Raw genomic sequence first — 6,000 nt, forward strand, 5'->3', positions numbered from 1 at the left:
GACGGAGTTTCGTTGCATGTGGTCAAATTTGCAAGACGTATGATTAACAGTAAAAACAAAAATTTCAACTTTAGCCGCATGCCGCATTAATAATCGGTAGTGACGCACGACCCTAAGTAGCTTAACAAAGTTGGTTGAGGAGAAGAAGCAGAGATATGGGATGATGGGAAGAAATGAGCAAATGTAAAAAAAACGCTTCCCAGCGGATGCTACGAAAAAATGCCAAAAATGAAAATGTTAAAATATTTATTTTTTCAATGAATCACAAGCTAAGAAGTACCCTATTTTGAGTTAGGCTAGGTTGTTGTTGTAGCAGTTCCTTGAGCCCTGCCAGTACGGTGTTGACACCGCTGAGTCTAGAGGGAGGGCGGTGTTAGGTGAGTGGGTTTCAGAGGGTATTTGAACAGGTGTTTTGTGTCGTGCGGGATACATTCACATGCCTGATATATATTGAATATGTCGGGGTCGATTTTGGAAATGTAGGAGTTTAACCCCAACAATATCTTGAATGTAATTGAGCTAAACCAACTAGAGTCAACTAGCCTTCTCGCGGTTATTCACTATGGGATACATGCAATATGATGAGGAAGTAGTCCTTATTTTAATCTCTCATTAAAGATTTGGCAAGGGCTTACTGAGAAATACTCATAAAAGTAGACGCTACTTTGTCTACTTGCTATTAACGAAGTTCTGATAATGCTAAATAAGGGTGGGGTTAAGGTAGTAGCACACGCCTATGACTTGGTCCTGATGGTATCGGGACTGTTTCCCTCAGTCATGGCTGAGATTTTGGAAAGGTCACTGACTGTACTCAGTCACTGGGCTGCCACTTGTGGCCTCCAAGTCAACTCTGACAAAACAGAGTTGGTGATATTTTCCAGAAAATATAAACCTCCACCCTTTCGACTTCTCAAATTAAACAACTACGTTCTCCCGCTCTCATCGGAAGTTAGGTATCTTGGAGTGATACTTGATTCCAAACTCCATTGGAAGCTACATATTGAAAATCGGGTGAAGAAGGCCAGTATAGCCTTCTACTATTGCAAACCTATATTCGGTAAGGAATGGGGACTCAACCCACAGGTCGTGTTGTGGATGTACAACGCAGTGGTTTTGCGAATTTTAACTTATGGGAAGCTTATGGGAAGCTATTTGAAAGGACTATAATATCACTAAACTGGGGAGGGTGCAAAAGACTGCATACATTGGCATCACCGCATCATATAAAACTTGTCCCAGTGCTGCCCTAAATGCCCTTTCGCACTTACTTCCCATCGACTTTTACGTTATTTCCATCGCAGCTCAAAGTGCAATCAGGTTAAGGGCCTCTGGAGGTAATCCCTCAAGGGGCATGGTCGCTTTTTCGGGTAGTTAACACCGCATTTCTCCGAAAACCAGAGTTAGAGGAAAGAGCAGTCGATTTTTTCCAGAATAAATGCGAAAGTGTCTCAGAAATGGGCGCAACTAATGGTAAGCGCTAAGCAGTGCTATTAATAAAACTTTTATTTAATACAAAAATAGTTAAATAAAGTAAAAGCTAAACTTCCTAACTATACTCCCAATTTATATTTTACGTCCTTGAAGTTTCGTGAATTTAATGAACAATTTTTAATTTTCGTGTAATTAAAATACTGTACAACTCAGCAGAAACCAACTTCGTTAACAACTGCATCGGAAGCTGTTTTGGGTATTTGCAGCCAATAAAGCGTCTGTGCGCGTAAAAACTGTCCACCAAGTTGCGTGCAACGTAGTAAATAATGGACAGTGCGAGTTCTTGCCGCTGGCACTCACGTCCAATGCACCAACACCAGTCAAGCGTTGTCCATTGTGCCTGGGCTTTAGCGTAGCTCACCACTGCCAATGCCAAAGTGTTGATTGTAACTTGGAGCGAAATTTTGGTTTTTTTTGAAGCTGATTTCGCACGCTTCTTCCGTATTTGGTACCCCAAAATTTGAACGCATCACTCGTTTGAGTGCAGTCGGCCTTACGTATTTTTCTTTTAGTTACTGGGGCGTTGCCGCATTATGTGGCGTCGCTGATTTTCGCATGATTGATTGCGTTTATTTCGCGGTCAAGCGATTACGTTATCAACATCTTCAGCAAAGATGAGAAGCCTCGGCGGCAATGAGAGTGGCTGTGGCTGGCTCTGACTGGTGATGTGTGGATGGTGCATCGAGCTGATAGTTGTTGTCATACCTACACGCGTATGTGCAACGAAGGTACATTCACGGCTATTTGTCATGCTTTTTGAGTGGCTTATTTTTGAGTGCATTAATTTTAATTACTTTCTCCTGATTGCATTAATCGCTAAATTTTATGCCGTATTTTTTGCCGTTGATAACTTAATTCCATTCGCATAAAAAAAATTATCGCCAATTATGCAGCAAAATTACTAAAATGGCGGTAGGTATTAATATTGAAGATACATTTTTGCGTGCTCTTACTTAAATTTTGGAAGAGGGATGGGAGACGAAGAGCCGGTTTTGATGATGCGATTTTGAGTTGCCTGAGAATTAGTATACCCCGAATGCAATATTTTTCTAGTCAGGAAGCATCTTCCGAAAGACCGACCCCTAATTTTTTGACTTATCTATAAAATATCCAGTTTTGTTGTGACAGCCATTTGGAACGGACGGCTACAGTCGGGACAGTGGGAAATAGAGGAAAATCAAAGACAAAGAAGATCAAGGTTGGTCTGTCAGCCAGCAAGGCTAATTTTATTTTCGATGTTCGTCGCCTCATAGGTGTCAATTATTATGAAATAATCTTGATAAAAGTTGAATAGGGGAAATTTGTTAGCTTATTCTTCACTATTTTAGTGAGGTCCAGTTGCAATTCAATCATGTTTTTTGCAGTTTTTTGGGGCCATATACGAAAGTGGATTCACTGCTACATGCAAAACATCAAGGAAGTCGGGACAGTGAACTTTTTGCGCTATATTTAACTAACTTGCTTGCAGATTTGGGTGGTGGTTTGCAAGTTAACGATCTAAATAGAAGGCTGCATTTTTATCCCTTAAAAATGATAAATAATCTAGAGATTTACTGTGAAAAATGGAACATAGAGGTGGGGCAAACTATCGAATAAAGAAAAATAGCAATATGAACGAGAGATTATTATTATAACAGATACCTTGTGGTTTTCAAGAAGCAAAAGGAGTAACACTGCAATCTCAAGTTTAAACCTCAAATGGAATAACTCTTTTGGAAAGACGGACATAAAATTAGGCGTCAAACGGAAAATGTTTCAATCAGTCTATTGAGCTGTCCAAAGTTATGGCGGTAGGTGTTTAGATACTCTATGTTTGATAATGTTGACAAATTGCAACTGCAATTCATAAAGAAAATTTTTAAACTCCCAAGCTGTTCACCAACTTATACTATTTATTTAGAAACAGGTATCGAGTGTGGTCTCATTTACACGCTTGCATTACACTTCAATTATATCCAAAAACAATGTTTGCATATAAAGCCCGGGGGCTCCCAAGCCTCCTAAAAAATATTTTCTGGGCCAAGGTTGTAAACCAAATAGGATTGGATTCCAGTTTGAAATTGGACGAAACGGTTTTAGAAAAAACTGAAATATTTCTAAATTGTAGTAAAACTACTAACAGGCAAAAAATGTGAAATAGAGTACTAAATAGTATGGACAGAATATGTAAAGAACTTGACCATAAAGTAGTTTAAAAATTATTTTAAGGGCGTCATAGAAAAATTTTAAATTTCAAATATTTTTAAATTCAGAACTATTAAATTTTACATTATTTATTTTTATTATTTTAATATTAAATTAAATAATTAAAATATCAGTAATTGGATAATGCTTAAGGTCTTTATAATAAAAACTGCTTTTTTGTGACTTAAATGGGGGAAAAATAAGTCAACATTTTCTAGGACGATGCTCAACATTAAAACAATACCGCTGTGTCCTTTAGAAATACCTTTTCAATAGAAAAAATTAACCAATTTTATTAAGGGTGCTTTAAAGTATAGACAAGGTATTATAGGCAAATAGCTTTGTAAGCAAAAATACGGGGGGTATTTCCGATGAAGTTAAATATCTAAGTGTAATCTTGGATAAGAAGCTGACTTGGGAGACACACGTTTCACTGAAGGTGAATCACGCATTGAAGATTTTTCAGCAATGCCGTAGAGCCTTTGGTAAAACCTGAGGTCTGAAACGTGCTGTGGTCCTATGCACATACACAGCACTTATTAGACCAATCATCACTTACGCTTCTGTGATATGGTGGCGACGGAGCATGGTTAAGTCCACAATCCGGGAACTATACAGGTTACAAAGATGTGTATGTTTATGCATCACGGGTGCCATGAGTACAACCTCTGGTGATGCCCTAAATGCTATGCTTGATTTGCTCCCCCTGGATCTTAAGATACAACAGGAAGCAATAAAAGCAATGTGTAGACTCCATAAATATGGTTTCTGGCACGAAGACGGAACTTCGGGACACAGAGAAATCTTTAGGTTGCTATCTGAGAAGTATCATCTGTTTTGGCACCTAAAGACGACCTGATACACACAGTTTCATTTGGAAAGGAATTTGAAGTCAGATTTCCATTGCGTGAACTATGGAGCAATCCAGAATGCATGCAGGAAGGTTTGACGGATATTTTCATTACCAATGGGAATTGGCAACTGTTTACCAAACAGAAGTTTTTTTCATCCTGAAAGTAGCCGAATGGATAATCGAGAGGAGATGGAGCGGGAAACAGATTGGAGTTTTCAGAGACAGTCAGGCTGCACTAAAGGCCCTGGAGAACGCGAAGCAAACCTCAAAGATTGTTCAAGAATGTAAGAAGAAGCTCAATTCTGTCACAAGACAAAACAGTCTTGTACTTATATGGGTTCCGGGACACTCCGGTGTATCATTACCACCATTAAAATCATTGAGGACCCAGTGAGCCTGTCATGCTTGCAGGAGGCGGATAGCACTGAGCACTTACTCTGTGAGTGTCCTGCCTTTGCTAGAGCACGGCTACGAGTTTTGGGTTCCGACGTCATGAGAATGAGTAATATTCGTTCTCTGAAATTGGAGGATATTTACAGATTTGCCTAAGAATCTGGAAAATTCTCACAGGACTAACTATCTCTATATCTGTCTCTATTATTTCTTGTTTCTTTCTCTGATACTTTTCTCCTTCCCTCCTTGACTATCGGCCTCTTTTCCAAAGCTTTAAATACAATAGGCTTTTTAGCCTGAGTGTTTTAGGAGCCACCAAATCTTCTGGTGGTCCTTGGCTCGACCTTTTCAAATTTCAATTTCAAGCAAAAATATACCTAAATTTTCCGGCAGACGTCTTTTAAAGTCATTGCTTTTTGTTAAATGAATTAAATAATATATTGCAAATAGTTTTGTACAATTTTTTGGAAAAAAATAAATGAATCTGTGGATCTATTTAAGACGGCCAACAAGGTCACGACGATAACGTTTTTTTTTGTTCGTCATATGTCTCAATTACATTGAAATTGACGATCTTCAGTGCATGTTGTGCAGAGTTATTAAAAAGGTTTATTTATTTATTCAGTGTTTGCATTTACAATCTTACAGACTACGAACAGTACAAATTAACTTAAACCTACGTAAGCAAGTAATACTAAGTAACACAAAGTAGCTAAAACCATAGAGCCGATTTTAGCAAGGAAATTACAAGGAAAAAATTATCTTCTACCTGGGTAGCAAAACAGCCAGAATCCGATTACGAGTTATTCGCTCAATTTTATCATAATTATAATTTTTCATATTTTGAACCAGAAGATAGTTGCGAAGGAGATCTTCTGGTTCAAAATAATGATAAATCGTACTTTTGGAATGGCAGCAAAAAATTCAAAAACTTTGGACGAAGTATATTGAGGTAAATGATGACTGTGCGGAAAAAGAAAACATTGTTTTATCTATTATAGGATGGTATTTAAATTTTCAGAGATTTATTAGCACACATTTTTCCAAATTCTTATAAATCCAGAAACTAATTACCCGGC

This window comes from Anastrepha obliqua, chromosome 1 (assembly GCF_027943255.1).
Source record: "Anastrepha obliqua isolate idAnaObli1 chromosome 1, idAnaObli1_1.0, whole genome shotgun sequence".
NCBI classification, from domain to species: domain Eukaryota; kingdom Metazoa; phylum Arthropoda; class Insecta; order Diptera; family Tephritidae; genus Anastrepha; species Anastrepha obliqua.